Source organism: Narcine bancroftii, chromosome 12 (assembly GCF_036971445.1).
Source record: "Narcine bancroftii isolate sNarBan1 chromosome 12, sNarBan1.hap1, whole genome shotgun sequence".
NCBI classification, from domain to species: domain Eukaryota; kingdom Metazoa; phylum Chordata; class Chondrichthyes; order Torpediniformes; family Narcinidae; genus Narcine; species Narcine bancroftii.
In genome coordinates this window covers 71,142,614-71,160,879 of record NC_091480.1, presented here as the reverse complement: position 1 = coordinate 71,160,879, position 18,266 = coordinate 71,142,614, and the positions used below count along the sequence as shown (strand labels likewise).

Genomic DNA, 18,266 nt, shown 5'->3' with positions numbered 1-18,266 from the left:
TAACTCCGTTCCTGAAGTCCAGGCATCATCCTAGTAAAGCTTCTAGAACATAGAACACCTCAGAACGGTACAGGCCCTTCAGCCCTCGATGTTGTGCCAACACATATTTCTTAAAAATATATGAAAACCCTCCCTACCCTGTTACCCTCTATTTTTCTTCCATCCATTTGTCTGTCTAAGAGTCTCTTAACTGCACTATCCCTGGCAAGGTATTCCAGGCACTCACAACTCTCTGTGTAAAAAAAAAAAACTTGCCCCTGATGTCTCCCCTAAACTTCCCTCCCTTCACTTTGTACATATGTACTCTGGTGTTTGCTATTCCTGCCCTGGGAAAAGGCGCTGGCCGTCTGTGCCTCTCATAATCTTGTAGACAAGATTCTCTGCACTCTTTCTATCTTATTAATAGTGCTCCTGTGGTCAGGTGACCAAAACTGCACACAATACTCCAAATTTGGCTATGGCCCCCTTTCGACTCTGCTCAGTTTATGGACCCACTTCCCTGTGAAGTGGTCAAGTTTAGTTGGTTTCTTTTGTACTTCTCTCCTACTGACTACATAAAAAAACAAACATTTAAAAAATAATTTTAATCTGTTTCCCCCCCCCCCCCCTCCTTAAATGTGCTTTTGCCACCGGAGGGTGCGGGTGGTTGTATGGCTCCTTTTGAGAATGGCTGCTTAAGAGAATGAGTCGACAGTGACTTGGAACTTGATTTTTTAAGGCACATTTTGGCAAGCATTGTCTGTATTACAGCAATAGACTTGGGGTGACCTTGATTCTGGGGGTTGAACAGTTTCTCACTTGTCCTACAAATTAACTCCACTTCATTGGGATGTTTTATGGAGGTGACACTCATCATGGCCTGCTCCACCACCACAAAAGGATTGTCTGTTGTATTCTAAAGTCACTTTTTTGTTGCACTAAGTAACTGTGAATATTTTATCTTTTTTTTGTATTTATTGTCTCTTTTAAATTTGATTAAAGTATATGATTGTCTGTTTTAGTAGTTATTTTTTTAAACAAAGTACCAGTTCAGTTGCAGCAGGTCAGAATTGAGCAGTGCCATATCCCTGCTCTTGACACCTGTCCAGACTTAGAATGGTTGAAACTGTTGGAATTATTAAATAGCACACTGCTAATCCACTAGAGGGCACATGCATTAAATGTAATTTGTGTGAGAATTTTGCTGAAGATAAATAGATCCCTCAAATTGCTGGGTAGAATGCTCCTTGGTTTGTTGTGCAGACAGATTGAAAGTGAATTTCCCTGCTGTTAAATTTATTTTGATTGGATAGAACAATCTACGAGTTAAAATGTAGCTCAGTTCATTTAACAGATTGAGAATAGTTTGGGTGGTATATCTGTCAAAGTGCACGTGGCAGAAATATTCTGCTGCTTCCATTAAAAAAAATGAAATTATTTACTGTGTGGTGTAGATCTCAAGCAGCGTAAACAAGATTGAAGATCAATTTCTGGCAAGTGCAAAACAAAAGTATGCTTTTATAATGGGTCATTTCAATTGCTCTGATATTAACTGGGAAACAATTGGAGTAAAAGGCTTGGGGGGGGGGGGGCAAGAATACAAGAATACTATACTGTAGTGCTTTTGGATTTTTTTTAGCCAGTGTATACTAAACCCAACAAGACAGCAAGGTAATTTTAGATTTAATTTTAATGCAGCCACTTGGTAGTGGGGTACATATAGGAAAGAGATTCGAAGAGTTTAGGTTAAACATGTTCCCTCAGAGAAAGAGTGGAATGTCAGATCGACAGTTGTATGGACAACAAGATAGATGAAGACTTGGATAAAGGAAAAAATGAACTTTTTTTTAACACTCTGAAGGTTTCATACATCAAGAGAGCCAAGAAAATGTAGAATGAAATTAAAAGGGACATTTGAAAAATAAAGGGTGCTTTTGAAAAATATTGGTAAACAAGTTTTTTTTAAATGCAAAGATGTTTTTAAGTACATGGAGTACTAGGGGCTAATTCAGGAAAGCTATGGACCTATATGAGACCAGAAGGGTAACCTGTGCTTTGGCCCAACGTCCATGCTGGCCAAGTTGGCATTCTGGGATAATCCTATTTACATATATTTGGTCTATATGCTTCTAAACCCTTTCTATCCATATATCTGTCCAAATGTCTTTTCAATGTCGTAATTGCGCCTGGTTCCATAATTTTCTCTCGCAACGTGTTCGAAATATGGACTATTCTGAGTGAAAAAGTTCCCCCACAGGTCCTTCTTAAATCTCTCTCCTCTGCCTTCAATCTTTAATATTAAGAGCGGCTTTGAGTAAATCAGAAGTTCCAGTTTAGTAGAGGAATTTAAAAAAATGAAGAGGTATAGATTTATTATTTTAAAAAAAGGTTTTTGAAGATGAGAAAAAATCTTACAGAATCTTTAGAAGGGATTGGAACTTGCTGCATGACTGGATGGTAGGAGGCAGTATCTCTCAGTCCATGGAAAAAGTACTTGGATAAGCATTAACCTGAAGGATTAGGCACTGTGCAGAAATATAGGATTAGGTTTTGTGGCTCCTTTTAATTCACCACAGAGATAATGGCCTCCTCCTTTGACATAAATGTTCTATATTCCTATTAATTTATTTCACCATGTTGCCTCTACTAAGTGATGGCAGTGGAATGTTGGTATCTTCATTGTCAGCATTGTGTTGCTGGCTTGTTCATTTCCTCTATTTTTTATTGGGTTGCACCAAGCTCCCAGTTTGTTTACAAATCTGTAATCCTTCCATTACTATTATTGAAGGACAACTGTGAATGTAAAAAGGCTGGAAGATTGTAATGAAAAATCTGCCATTGTCTTTACACAAATGTTCTGATTGCTCTGAATAAAAGCTGGTTTGTGTAACGTTCCACTATTGATGAGTGACCCAGTGTAGCTTCATGCTTTAAAAAATTTTTAAAAAGAAAAAAAAAAGCCTTTCAATTGGTTAACTGTATGAAAATACACCAGTCTCTACTCTTGCACTCTTATCCAAATTATGGAACTTTAACTCAAGAGTATACTTACTACCTTTGATTATGGTTCACCAGTGTCTCAAACTTAAAATTCTTGATCTTATATTTAATCCCTTCCAGTCCTCTGTTGTCTCTTTCAGAAATACATTTGACCATGAATACTGTCTTCCACCAACTATATTTGACCCCATTCCCTTTGCTTCCTGTTGACGATGCATCTTCAGGTTGTCGATCATAAGCTGTGACGTTCCACACATGCAGTAAATTTTGTCAGCTGCCCACCTCCCTCTCCTCCTTTAAAATCCTCCTTAATCAGCCTCTTTGGTCAAGCTTTATATCATTCATCCTAACACCTACTTTGTTTGTGACACTTCTTGTTTGATTACTCTCCCCTGAAGTACCTTGAGATGTTTTCTTAAGTTAAGGATGCTTTATAAATATAAATTGATGTTGACGAGAAAAGTGATAGGAGCAATTAATCTGGGGAAAAGTAGTCCAGCAATTTTCAAACCAATGTCCTTTCTCTGTCATTAAAATTCTTAGGCTCTTACTGTAGTGGAATATATCACAGGCCACATGCCCATTAGTTGATGTGAACCATCAAAATTGCTTGAAAGACAACTGAGCACAACCAGGAAAACATGATTTTATCATTTTAGCACAAATGAATAAAAGTAGCTGGCGTGTACGATTTTAATCTGCAGAATAGTTATCTTGAAGGCTGATTTTTGATCACAGTTCTCACTAAATGTTGATAACTAACCATTTAAGCAGCTATAACAAGCTGTTCCATTCAATGCAAAATTCAGGGAGCCAATATAGAGAAATCTTTAAAACTGTGGGGCTCTTTTGAATTGTTAAGAAATGTAGCTGCTCTTTCCAATCCGACGTTACCAGCATTTGCTTTGTTACAAGTACCTTTCCCTGGCTTCCTGTGACTTTTGTCTATCTAATTAAATTTACACATCACTAGTTCCTGTTTGATGCCTAATAGTGGTGATGAATAGCGTCTTTTTGGAGGCTGACAGTAACAGATACCTGACATTTTTCACTCTGTCACAGCTCCCTGCTTCTCCAAGCACTTCTGACCCTATTGTTTTGGGGGTAATTACCATGTTGTACTTCATCATGCTCCCAGACATAAATGACAGCGCCCCTGTGAAACAAATGAGCGAAGGTCGGACGGAGCAGCTACCTACTCGCCAGCTCCCAATTACAGGTTACCACATGCTAAAGTGGCTTGGAATGGCAGGCAGTAACACACTTCCCAAGTCTCAATTAATCATGGAAACCATATGGAGTTGCAGCCACTGTTTGTAACATCAGTAAAGTGAAGCTGACACTTCCACTCTGGATCATTAAGCTTGGCTGCTAGCACCAATGTTAGGCCAAAATCTTGCATAAAATCAGAAAACAAAGGGCCTATTTTTGCTAATTTGAAAAGAATCTCTCGAAGAGTTCAATTATCTCGGTGTAAATTTATCCCAGATTAATGTCATGGGATATTGAGCAAGGATCTGACTGTCAGTATCACGTCTAAGTTGCTTTGAAGAAAACGTACATTGTCTCTCAGGACCCTCAGCCCAGGCAATTTCCACCCCAACTGTGTGGTATTATCATTAACATTTCCATGCAGAACAATAATTGCTAATAGCCTTAAATACAAACAGAGGTATGAAAATTTTAAATCAGATTTTATTTCTTAGCTGGAGTCATGAGGGAGATGAGGGGAATTACGCTGTGAAGGTTCAAGAGCTTTCCATTCTCATGATGAGCGCAGACATAATCTCCGCATTACTGACGGGGTACTCCAGCTGGCAAGCATTTGGGTTGCTGGTTACCTGAAAGGGAAGCCCTCAGCAGATGGGTAAAAGTTCAGGAGTAAGGTCATAAAGGCTTCCTGGTCAAAGGTGAATGGGGTGGGGGGAGGGGCTGGTGGTGGTGGTCTTGGTGATGGTAGCTCAGACCACAGCTTATGCAGCCTAAAGGATTGGTTAAAATTGTAAACATGACATAAGAACACTGCTGGGAGCTTGAAAAGCATATTTAAAGCAGATCTCTGCTTGCCAATTGTGCCTCATGCCTGTTCAAAGAAGCAAGTTAAAATTATGATCACTGCAAAAGGCAGCAGAAGTGGATGATCAGTACAGATATTTTAACCGCTTGCCATTACGCATTAAATGAGTAAATGCACCATCCATCAGCATATCAAGGATACCAAATAAATGTGAATTGCTGTTGATATTGAACTAAAGACCAGAAAATCCGGCTTTGTTCTTTAGCCTGTTTTGTGATAGTGTTACTCAATCACGGCAGAAGTCCTGGGCAGGGGAGTGAAGTTAAGTCAATCAGGGGTCCTGTTCATGATTGTTACCAAGTGCTTGGTGGTGAAAAATATGCATGGGAGGGATTAGTGGCCTTGGTTATGACACCACCTGCAGTCGATTGGCTTGTTGACCTTCACTGGCTAGGATGACACGTGAAAAATCTTTTCTGGGGCAAGGGGCCAGAAGCCTGCCAGCATTCACAGCTAGCCCTTTTGGAGGAGATGAGGAGAAAATTTTATATAATAGAAAAGCAGAACTCTGTAAGCACTAGTGAAATATTCATGAACCCAAAAAAGTTCAACAGTGAGAACTGAAAGTGATAGATTTGTTTGCCACCTCTTGGTGACCGGTCAGAGCAGCAATAGTGAAGGTCAATGTGGCAGGTCACAGTTAGTCTGTAGTTTGCATTAACTAGAGAAATGCTCTCCCTCAATTTCTGTTTTGCAAAGTATTAAGAATCTTGCAGGTCCTTTTACAAACATTTTTTGCCTTTTTACATCCAAAATATTCATTCACTATCAAGCATTTGAAAGACTTCCTGAAAGGTGGATTAATAAATGTATTTTTTCAACATTATCACCATTTTATTTGTTCATTTACTGTTGCTTTTAAATTTACCTTTCCATATTATCCCTATTACATCAAATTTAAAATAAAATTATTACCTGCCCAAGATTTGTGTCTAAAACTGTTGATGAATGGAAGTACAGAACACATAATGTAAATGAGCATGTAATTGGCTTTTTTTTGCAATCAAACACTGGAAGTTAACAATGTTCAGAGCATGTGTGATATTGGAAATTTGCAGTAAAATATGAAATGCGTTTAATGTTAACACACCTGACATGCTGTGGTTATCTCATACCATAACATTATTATCTTTTGTTTAACGACCTAAGCTATGAAGCTGGTGAAGCCATTATGCTACCCAGACTGTTTAGAGCAACAGATGCAGAATAGTAAACACAATCTGCTAGAGGAATTCAGCGGGCCAAGTAGCATCAGTGGAAGAACATGAATGGTCAATGTTGTGAGCTGAAACTCTTCCACAAGATGTCTCCTGATGAAAAATTCCAGATCGAACCCACAACCATTTCTTTTTCTAATTCACATCCTGGCACTACCAAAGGCTTTTGATTTCAACTTTCCACGCCATTGTGTTTTGTGTTCACTGCAGGTTTATTTTAGTTTGGTTTCTTATTCAAAATGCAACTGCTAAAAGAAGAAAGGAAGGTTTGCATTTATATAGAGTGCTTCACATCCCTTTTATGTCAACCAATAATGTAGCTTCAAAATTGTTGCTGAACACAGGAAATATGACAGCTGAACCCCTGACATTAAGTTCCCACTGACGATAATGTAATGGCACCCAAATAGGCCCTTTCATTGAAACAAAAGTGCATTTTTGTGTTCAAATTTCTGGATAAGGATTTGAATCTAAAACCTAAAATAAAGTTAGGAAATGCTCAGCATCTGTGGGAGGGGAAACAGATCTGAGCATTTCCAATATTTTCTATGTTGAAACCGATCTGAGCATTTCCAATATTTTCTATGTTCAATGTCCAGCAGCTATCTGCAAGGCTTTTCATTTTCAAGGACCTAAAATCTTTGGACTCCAATGAGAGACTGTTAAAATTGAACCCCCAAGCTGAAACCATACCGCAAGTTGCAAGGAACACTACTTGTTGATTAAGTGTCAGTCAGTCTAATTCATTGCCACCCCTCCACCACGTGAACAAAGATAGAAAGTGGATGGCGCCACCACAAAAGAGTCTCGCATGACTTCAAAGAACAGGAAGTGATGTGTGAAGTTATTTTTTCAAAACTTCCAAGGCTCTCTCAAATGTGGGCTCTCTTCATAAGTGAATTTTATTCTGTAAGGATTGCGTGCCTGATTTAATACTTTTCATATTTTTTGCCATAAAAATCTGAATTTTCCTAAAAGGAAGTCAAGAGTAACTTTAGAATACAGACACACATTTGTGAGCAGAACACTGTTACAGCGCCAGCCACCCAGGTTTGAATGCGGCGTTGTCTGTACGTTCTCCCTGTGTCTGTGTGGGTTTTCTCCGGGTGCTCTGGTTTCCTCCCACCCTTCAAAACTACAGGGCTTGAAGGTTAATAAGGGTATTTGGGTAGCATAGGCTCATGTGTTACTGTGCTATATCCTCACATTTAAAAAATTATGTTCAATAGAGGGGCCTGAAATTGGAAGCAGTTCAGGCAACATTCATGGAGAGAAATGGACGATCAATGCTTCGGGTCAGGATACTTTTAAGAGACTAAGATGGGAAGGGGAGAAGTGTAAGGAGGATCCCAGAGGTAAGAGGATATTGTACAGATGCAGGTGGGAGAGGGGAGGTGGGTTGGAGAACCCTGGGGATGGAAAGTTGAGTGAAAAGCAAATACTGGAATAGGCTACAAGTATGGCAACAGGTTAAGCACAGATGGAAATAGTGGATCCAGATTGAGTTGGATGGGGGATTATCAGTGGCTGGAAAATTCACCCAGGCGGAATACGATGTGGTTTTTCAAAAGTTCTATTCCTTTGAGGGTGCAGTACTCTCCAACAGTACTTGAAGAGGGTAACTAATTAGAATTTGAATTATGAGGGGAGGCATGAATATAATTAGATGGTGAGCAGAGAAAGCAGTCAGGGAGTAAGTTGTCGGAGGAATTAGTTTGGGGAAGGAATTGAAGGGAACTGGTGGCTCAGAGGGTAAAGTAGTGGCTTGGGTTTGTGAGCAAGAGCTGTTTGGAAGATGTGAAACAGGTCATGATTGTCTGCAAAGTGTTAAACAGGAAAGTCTGCAGACGCTGTGATTGTCCTGCAGTACACAAAAGTGTTGGAGAAATTCAGCTGCTCACTCAGACTCTAGGAAATCAAGGGTAACCAACGTTTCAGGCCTGAGCCCTTTGTCAAGATAGGAGCAAAAAGCAGGCAGAGGTGTCCGAATAAAAAGGTGGGGGAGGGGAGGAATAATAGCTGACAGCCAAGAGGTGATTATTTAGTCCTTCCAAGGTTGGTAAAGCCAGAGAAGGGAGACTTAAAAAAAACGCTGTCAGGTGTAGTCCATGTGGTATTGAGTTATTTCTGTTGTCCAATATTTTTTGCAGAATGTGCTTGTTGAAGGATCTGTTTGCCTTGCAAAGTCTGAACCTTTTGAAGTTTGGAGGATAGTTGAAAACTATCACACAAATGCTGGAGTATGATTCCTTTATGTTTTAATTCTGCATTTTAGTTTCATGAAAATATGACAAGAATGTCTTTGTAATTTTGATTTAAAAATAATACTGGATTACTGTGATAGGTTTACCTGGTACATTAAGTGTTAACTGACATTTGCAGTGTAGCTGCTTTGTGTATGTAAATCGTGGGTGTTGATGTTAAGGCTGACAAGGCATCTCAATTATCACATGGACAGAAAGCATGATGACTGTGTAATGAGTGTGGTGAGTCACCCTATTTCCATTTCTTGCTTGAGAGGGGTGGGGAATTCCTGTGAGCCTATAAATGGGCTCGCTTTAAAGAACAACTTATTCTTAACCTGCCTGAACTCTCTTATCTGCAGTCACTGGAATTGAAAATCATTTGTTATCAGCCGGCTCATTGCTGCAGTGGACAGAATTGGGATTGACCTTCCAGCATTCTTGCTCTGGACGAACACAAGCCAAGTGAGTAAATGCTGCTGTGATATTTAATCCTTGCGCACAAGAAAGTTCTCACAAGAGGGAGATAATGGAGAAGAGTGTTGTCTCTTGAAATGTGGGGCAACAAGATTCAGTATTTTCTGAGAAAAGGAAGGAAAAATTGACAATTTACAAGTTGATCTTGTTGTCCTGCTTATTTTTTTGTTTGACTCTGCCTGAATTAATTATATGATGCTGCATGCAGACGTTTATAAATATGTTCCAGTTGCGCATGAGAACTGTTATCTTGAGGGAGTCCTAGTTGAGATGAGAACAGGTCTAAGAGAGGAAGTGCGCATGGGCAATCTTCTGAGTGAACTCCTGAACACTTGACAATTTTCAGTTCAAATTTTCTTTTTAAAAAGGTTTTTAGTGTGCTGTGAAATATTTAGGAATTATTTATATTCTTGCATGGTTGAAGCTGTGGATTTTTTTTCTGGTCATTTTTATTAGGTTACCTTCAGCTGTTTTATTGGTTTACCAGTTGTAGAAATGGCAACAAGCCGGAAACATATTCCCAATGACCCTCTCTGTAACCAGAAAATGAGAGGTTATTTTGCTGACTTGGAAATAACTGTACAAGTGGTTCCCAGTGCTTGCTACAAGTTAATGTCAGATTCGCACTGCACGGTTAATTTCCAACATATTATGGCTTCTGGCCAGTGGGCCTCCCTGATGATGGGGTGCCTTTGTTTGTACAGTCGTAACGTATTCCAAGCAATCATTTGCATATTGAGCATTCAACCCATCTTTGGCCAATGTTGCAAAATTGCTGTTTGCAAAACTATCGGAACAATCACACCTTACAGGTTATCTGCTTATGTTGCGTTGCCATTGTGAAAACCTTGTGTGCATAACTTGGTTGCTTTGTTTCCTCTGTCACAATCTTTTTCAAGTATGTAATTGGCACTAAATTGTTTTAGAAAAAGCTGAGCTTGTGAAAGGTGCAGTGCAAAGAGGTTACTTTCGGTATTTCAGCCATAAAAACAACTCAGAGACTGAATACTCTGCAGCACACCTTCTGATTCTCCAAAACTTCCAAAGACCTAATGTGATCTAGGATGATCTTGCATATTTAAGTAAGTGTAGCATCAACAAGTTTGTTATTACTCAGGACAAAGTTGCCTGCTGAATTTTTTTATTTTATTTTACCACCTCCAGGAGCACCCACTCATCAATAAGAGCAATGTCCGAGAGAAGGTACAAGTCTGTGCTACAGTTCAGGTGTGATGAACATAACCTTCTTTCTACATCACAAAGAAGTTAATTTTGATTATTCAGATAAATGTCAGAATCCAGACAGCATCTTATTGAACGAGATTCAATAAGATCATCAGGAAAATTTAATTGAGTGTAATGGATATCTTTAAATGAATTACGAGGTAGTAATCCATCAGAATTCAGAGTATGTTGTCCATTACTGTCTGCTTAAAGCTATACATTGGCTTGTTATAAATTAGTATTTCATTAAAGATAAACTAACAACAAATAGCATCATAAGAGCAAAAGCATCATAAAACTTGATGTACACTTGCAGACTTATTGCATTAGAGACTGGAGGCATTATTTCATATCTAACAATAAGCCATTTTATAGTGGGGGAAAAAAAGCAATTGTAAAATCGCTTCACTTAGGTCCGATGGCGGATTGACAGGTTGAACTCACTCCATCTTGTAACTTGTCTCCACTGTGACTACTGACGAGTTTTTCATCTTTCTGTACTTGTTTGTACTTTTTTTAATTCACTATGTAGCTCTGTGTAGGTGTGTTTCAGTCTCGTGCAGTTTTTCTTCTTTCGTTTTGTCTGGTACAGGAATAGCGTAGTTTTGTGTTGTCTCCATTGTTTTTGTGTAATCTCATGATATGTATAGTTTGAACCGTTTTGAGTTTTGTGTGCCCGATGGAGATGTGGTAGTCATGGTGGGGGAAAACGGTCAACCGGTTTACCTATCTCGGCTGCACCATTTCATCAGATGCAAGGATCGACAACGAGATAGACAACAGACTCGCCAAGGCAAATAGTGCCTTTGGAAGACTACACAAAAGAGTCTGGAAAAACAACCAACTGAAAAACCTCACAAAGATAAGCGTATACAGAGCCGTTGTCATACCCACACTCCTGTTTGGCTCCGAATCATGGGTCCTCTACCGGCATCACCTACAGCTCCTAGAACGCTTCCACCAGCGTTGTCTCCGCTCCATCCTCAACATTCATTGGAGCGCTTTCATCCCTAACGTCGAAGTACTCGAGATGGCAGAGGTCGACAGCATCGAGTCCACGCTGCTGAAGATCCAGCTGCACTGGGTGGGTCACGTCTCCAGAATGGAGGACCATCACCTTCCCAAGATCGTGTTATATGGCGAGCACTCCACTGGCCACCGTGACAGAGGTGCACCAAAGAAAAGGTACAAGGACTGCCTAAAGAAATCTCTTGGTGCCTGCCACATTGACCACCGCCAGTGGGCTGATATCGCCTCAAACCATGCATCTTGGCACCTCACAGCTTGGCGGGCAGCAACCTCCTTTGAAGAAGACCGCAGAGCCCACCTCACTGACAAAAGGCAAAGGAGGAAAAACCCAACACCCAACCCCAACCAACCAATTTTCCCCTGCAACTGCTGCAACCGTGTCTGCCTGTCCCGCATCGGACTTGTCAGCCACCAATGAGCCTGCAGCTGACGTGGACATTTACCCCCTGCATAAATCTTCGTCCGCGAAGCCAAGCCAAAGATAGTTTGAAGGAATGTTGTCTCGTTTTTTTGTACTGTGTACTGTTTTACAGTCTGGTCTTGGGGGGTAGACTCAGGTGGAGTGAAAAGTCGGTCCATCTCTTCCAAAAAAGGAATTCCGCTGAATGCGGCTCCAAAAGGGAGGGTTGATAACACCGTCACCCCTCGACCCAGTAGCGCGAATTTAAAAAAAACCCACGTGGTTAATAGAGGTGAATACATTGTGCAGGAGATCTGCCTGAGTCCTAAGACTGCTCTTTGGTCGCAATTTTCAGTATAGGCCGCTTTCCCTTCTCAGTGTATACTTTTGAGGTCATGGTGAGGGCTGGCACTACTTCACCACTCACCCCACCTCCCTCAGCTCTGGAAGCCGGCTTTCGACTCAGCTCTGTATAAAGGCACCACGGGATCCGCATTATAGATCATCACCATGTGCTTGCTGGGTTTTTTGCATGTTTTTACCTGCATTGGTAACTTGGCCTCTGAAATGGCTCCTATTGAGAAGGCTATCTGTAGTAAATCAGAAATCCACAGAAATAGTGTCGTTGCTGCTTAAGCATGCCCTTAGACAGAAATCATCTCCAACATCGAAATACTCGAGATGGCAGAGGCTGACAGCATCGAATCCACGCTGCTGAAGATCAAACTGCGCTGGGTAGGTCACGTCTCCAGAATGGAGGACCATCGCCTTCCCAAGATCGTGTTATATGGCGAGCTCTCCACTGGCCACCGAGACAGAGGTGCACCAAAGAAGAGGTACAAGGACTGCCTAAAGAAATCTCTTGGTGCCTGCCACATTGACCACCGCCAGTGGGCTGATATCACCTCAAACCGTGCATCTTGGTGCCTCACAGTTCGGCGGGCAGCAACCTCCTTTGAAGAAGACCGCAGAGCCCACCTCACTGTCAAAAGACAAAGGAGGAAAAACCTAACACCCAACCCCAACCAACCAATTTTCCATTGCAACCGCTGCAACCGTGTCTGCCTGTCCCGCATCGGACTTGTCAGCCACAAACGAGCCTGCAGCTGACGTGGACATTACCCCTCCATAAATCTTCGTCCGCGAAGCCAAGCCAAAGAAAAGAGACAGAAATATTAAAGTGCTTGAAATGACAAACATCTTAAAAAAAAAATGAAAAACTGTAAAATGACTTAATTACTTTTAAAGTGTATTTTAAACTAACTTATTAACAATTAAGTACAATAAACTTTTAATTCAAACACTTGTAAATTATAAGAAAGATGCCTCCTTGCAGTCATTCCCCTTCACTGAAATAAATGGAGTCTTAAAGTCTAGTCTGCCTTTGGTCTAACCAGATACGAGTTAAATGTGCTGACTTCCCAACTTTTGGGGAATGCAGAAAATTGTAGTTCTGCCAGCAATATCCATGAGGGAGGTTCAATCAAAATAACAGCATCAAGGGGCTTGCAGAAAGTTGGGATGCCTGCTTATGTTGGTCTTCAGAATTGATTAAGATTGTCAGAAAACACACACAAATGCTGGAGGAACTCAGGCGGTCAGTCTCTCAGTGTCCATAGGAGGTAAAGATATAAGACGTGTTGCTTAACGTCCACGATGCGTTCTGTGAAATAGGACGTTATGTGATTTGGACATCATGTGAACACCATAACATAGGCATTTATTATGACTATAAGACATATGTATTATAGGTTATATATGTACATTATACGCCTGGCAGCACATTCGCTCCGTATACAAGAGGCATGAGATACATGTGTTGCATGTGGGAAGCCGCTATGTCCCATTCTTCGATCGGGATTTCAAAACTCTATGGGACCACGGATGTATGTGCAGTTGGATGTTGCTCAAACGGACATTATATGGCGCATGACGGTATTACCGATGTTTTGGGCCTGAGCTCTTCTTCAAGGTATGAAGGTATAAGATTGTCAATCTCGCCGCCTTCCCCAAAAAGATAAAATACAATAAAAATTGTTATTGTCTTTGATTTATCAAGTTTCTATACACATTTTGTTGGCAATGATGTACTATATTGTTCAGAGGTTTCTAAAGTTGGCTGTGGCAAAATAGTCCTTAAAGTATCCAGGCACCTTCAATGCAATGGGGACCAGGTGAAGAATTATTTAGAGTTGACCTTTGGAAAAAACACTTCTTTCAAATGGACATCTTGACTGATGTTGGTAGTAGTTCAGCAGCATCACAGGGCAAACATTTATATAAACTACCTTACAAAATAAATAAAAATACAGCAAGAAAATGTCAAAGTAAGGCAGTGTCTGTGGTTCAATGTTCATTTAAGAATCTGATGGCAGAGGGGAAGAAATTGTTCTTGGGCCATAACTTGTGCGAGTTTAACAAGTTTTTCTGTAGCCTTTGCACTAATGAAGTCAAGGAATGTTATAAATGTATATGTAGATATGCAGCACGGTAACAGGCCCTTTTGGCCCATGAACCCGTGCCACTCCATTACACCCAATTAACCTACAACCCCCTGTACGTTTTGAACAGTGAAAGGAACCAGAGCCCCGGAGAAAACCCACGCAGACACGGGGAGAACATACAAACTCCTTACCGATACGTGAGATTCGAACCTTGGACCCGGTCGCTGGCTCTGAAACACCGGTGTACTAACAGTGCCCCCCATATGCTAACGGTTATTGTTGGAGAATGGTGTAGTCCTAAGTTCAGCATTTAGTTATCAGTATTAAGCATCCTGGGCTAGGTAGGAACAATGGAAAATGTTTATTTGATCAATATGGAACAAGTTTAATTTCATAAGAGCATTTTCTATTGATATGGTATTTTGCCACAGCCAACTTTAGAAACCTCTGAACAATATAGTACATCATTGCCAACAAAATGTGTATAGAAACTTGATAAATCAAAGACAATAACAATTTTTATTGTAGCAGAGGTCTTAAATTATTTCATGATATTATTGAATATACTATGACACTCAACAAAGAGGACAATTTTAAGGAGTGGTTAAAAGAAGGAAAGAAGGGGCAATTGGATTTATGGGGAAATTACAGGACATTTGGTGGTGGCAACTGAAGCCAGGTGTGTTGGTGGGGATGTGGTTGTAGAAATGAGGTTTACAAAAAGATCACATTGATGGGATCTTGTGAGGCTAATGGAGAAAATTGAAAACCAAGGTGTTTTTTAACTGTGAGCCCATTGAAAACAAAGGGGAAATGGTTAGGTCTTGGTTCAGATTAGGATAATGGGGAACAATAGTTTAGATTTAGAATTTGGAATGCTGTCTAGTATATTAAAATAGTAAAACTTAGAGGTAATAACGAGGACAAGCATTAAATCAAGGTTGTGAAAGGAAGCCAAGGAGAGGTTATGGTGTTGATGACTAGACATGGTGCTAACAATGGTTTTTGTTTATTTAGTCCAGGGGAAGCCAAACTACAGCTCCCGGGGCAACTGTGGCCTGTTGCCCATTTTTAAGTGGCCTATTAGAAGAAAATGGTCGTGCTGCCGGAGCTGCTGTAAAGGCTGCACTGCCGCTAATGCAGATGCACAGAGAGTGGATAGCGAAGTCTCAGTGCTTCCTTGTGGGGTCCAACTGCCCAGTCCGACTGCCGTCGGTACTGTACGGACTTCACATTTTTCTATACGTGGCCACAACCAATAAAGTTTGGCCACCCCTGATTTAGTTTAAAGAAATATCAATGTGTTCAGCACTAGATATTATAATTTAGGAACACCAGTTTACATGTCAAAACTTGATGCTTTGTTTTTGGATTTTGTTGCTAAGATGGGACTCAAAGATAGAGCTTTGGGAGTCACCAGAGGTGACTATGGGACTGAGAAGAGAACCCATTAGAGGTAACTCTACTGAACTGGTCAAAATGAAACCAGGTGAGTGCAGTTCAACTCAGCTAGAAAGGAACTGGAGACAAATGAGTGTTCAGCTATTCATAGGCTGCCCACAAGTTGAGATGGATAAGGAGTGAAATGCTTTTACCTTTGTCACAATCATATAGGATATCACAAGCTACTGATAAGATCTGTTTCAGTTCCAAGGTGGGGCCTGAAAGCTGATTCAATGAATTTAATGAAAGAATCTGCAAAGGATGTGAACAAATTTAGGAATTTACAATATGTTCAAGAATGCAGAAGGAAAGAGAGGTTTGAAGTTACATAGTTTGCAGTCTATCAGTTACAAGGTACATTATACATATGGTACATTAAAGCTCTCAGGTTTTAATTCAAATCGAAGTGTCAGAGTTCCGATAAGTTACAGCTACAATGGGAGTCTTGATGCTTAATGTTCCAATTAACAGGCAAAGGCAAGTTTTAAAAAAAAGTTTTTCAGAATAAGAGTTTAATTTTGTTCCAAGAGAATTTGAATAAATAAAACTGTAAAGGTGATTATTGTGTCAGTAAGAATGCAGGGTGTTGTCAGTCTGATGCACCTGTGTAAATTCAACCAAAATATACCACCTTTTTTTCTAATTTATGTACTCAACCCAGCTTTTCTGATTGCAGACATGCTGTGTTAGCAATGCTTGACCTTATCAAAAATTTGGTGGAAGGCATTCACTTCAGAGCTTGGAATCTGCCTTCTATGGTCTTGGAAAATAACCCACCTTTATGAACTGTAGCAGGAAGAAGATTTTCCTAATGTACTAACTGACTTTGCTTTGTGCCAAGCCCCTCTCTTTTGCAGGTGCTCATTCTGAACAATGCTTCAGGATTCCATACTGGCAGGTTTATTGCATTGAGGAGGCATACTACACAGGCAAGCCCCATCTTGTCCTTTGTGACTTTCACAGTCAACACAATTATAACCAAACGATAGTGATCTGGAAGGGGAAATTCCTGGCTGATCATACCCCTTTCTTGGCAAATGGCATTGCAAGGCCCTTTCAAACTGATGTGTAAAATGGGGTTAACCAGGCAATTTGCCCAGTTAGCGCCCCAGTTACACGGCAGTTAGAAAGGGTCTGGCCCGGTCAACCCTGTCAGAATCCAAAAGGACCCTAACCTACCTCAGAGGTAGTCAGGGAACCCAGTTAAACTTACCTAGGTCGTGTCCACTGGCGATTTCAAAATGGCCGACCCGCTTATTCTGGTGATGTCAGCGCTTGCGTGCGTGCGTCACTGGGCAGCAGCACCTGAACATCTGGCATTACTTTTGGTGAGTGCGCGACACATCATGGCGGGGGTTGGATCCCCCTGCAATTTAAAAGGTGCTTCCAGCACCTTTGGCCCAGTAATCGCACCCGGGTCCCAGGAGGGCGACCCAGGCGCTGCAGTTTAAAAGAAGCTGATGATGCAACTGCAAGGAACTCCTTTGCTGGTGCCCCTGCTTAGATTAGCTAATGGACACACAGTGAGTAATATGAAGCCAAATCATCATTGCTGTTTCTGGTGTGGTGAGAAATTTTGAGTGTGTTTTCAGCATTTTAGCCCTCCCAAGTTTAAAAAAATTTGACTGCCACAAAGATATAATTTCACAGCAGCAAATTGTCCTTCCATTTAGAGGCATAAGAGTATTTGGGCATCTTCCAATGTTAGAAACACATTATCAATGTATATTTTTGTTGACATGTGCTGTCTCAGTAAGCATTGGTACGTGTCTCCAAGAGTTTTTAACCAAAGTGCAGATGGTAGAGGTGAATTTCCTTTCACTCAGTAAACTTACTGAAGACAGGAACAGGACCCTATCCTATGTCAGGGTTTTTAAGGGGCTTTGTAAAGCATGCCTGAAATTAATTTTAAATTGTGTATGCTTGACAGACAGAAGCTAGTTTATATGGGATATTCAGGTGTTGTCCTTCATTTTCCCAGCATCTTTCAAGATAAACACAGCAGAATTTTTTTTTAAATAAAAAAATTCTTCCCCTCTTTTAGACAACATAAATTAGGAACTCCACAGTCTCTTGTCCCGAGTGCATGCCGGAATAGGTTATTTCTATCAGGGTGATCTTTGAGGGATTGCAGCTGACCTCAGTCAGAAAGGAGGGAAAAACTAAAAAGAAAAGCAGATTTTATTTTTTGTTTCTTTCATTTTAAAGAAAGATTTTCCCAGTTTAAATATAATCAAGAATCCTGTTATAATGTTCTCACACTGAAGCTGTCAGATCATAATTATATTCACAATCAAGGTCACATACACATTCGGCAAACCATGTCTTCTTGAGGTATGTCGGGGCTCCAGTAAGCTCAGCCTGTTTTTGGAACCACACTGTGATTTTATTTTATGTGTGTCAATCAATATAACAATGATTTATTCATAGACATTTTCACAGATTTATAAAATCAATTTTTCTTTCTTAATAAGTTAAATGTCAAGATTGTCTGAACAATGGAGCCCTCCCACCTGCTGCTTTTACCTCGGGCATCTGCTTCAGAGAATAATGGAACCTGTGATAGATGGTGGTTTACAATTGTCAATAATGGAGAATGGAATCTGGTGTTTATCCAAAATGATTAAAGCTCTGAGCATATTCTTGATGAAAATAAATGCTAGGAAATTGCTCCATTTGCCTGGAATCAACAAATCTACGATTCTAAGCATATGCCTTCGAGGTACTTTTGAG

General features: G+C 40.4%; 1 protein-coding gene across 5 annotated transcripts in view; it reads left to right on the top strand.

The window, feature by feature from the left end:
- The window catches only part of raraa (retinoic acid receptor, alpha a), a 657,787-nt gene that overhangs the window by 367,714 nt on the left and 271,807 nt on the right, over window positions 1-18,266 (top strand). For all 5 annotated transcript variants that reach the window (XM_069906794.1, XM_069906796.1, XM_069906797.1 and 2 more), the window contains one exon: window positions 8,879-8,981. The gene's annotated coding sequence lies outside the window, so the exon portion shown is untranslated. The remainder of the gene's footprint in view (window positions 1-8,878; window positions 8,982-18,266) is intronic.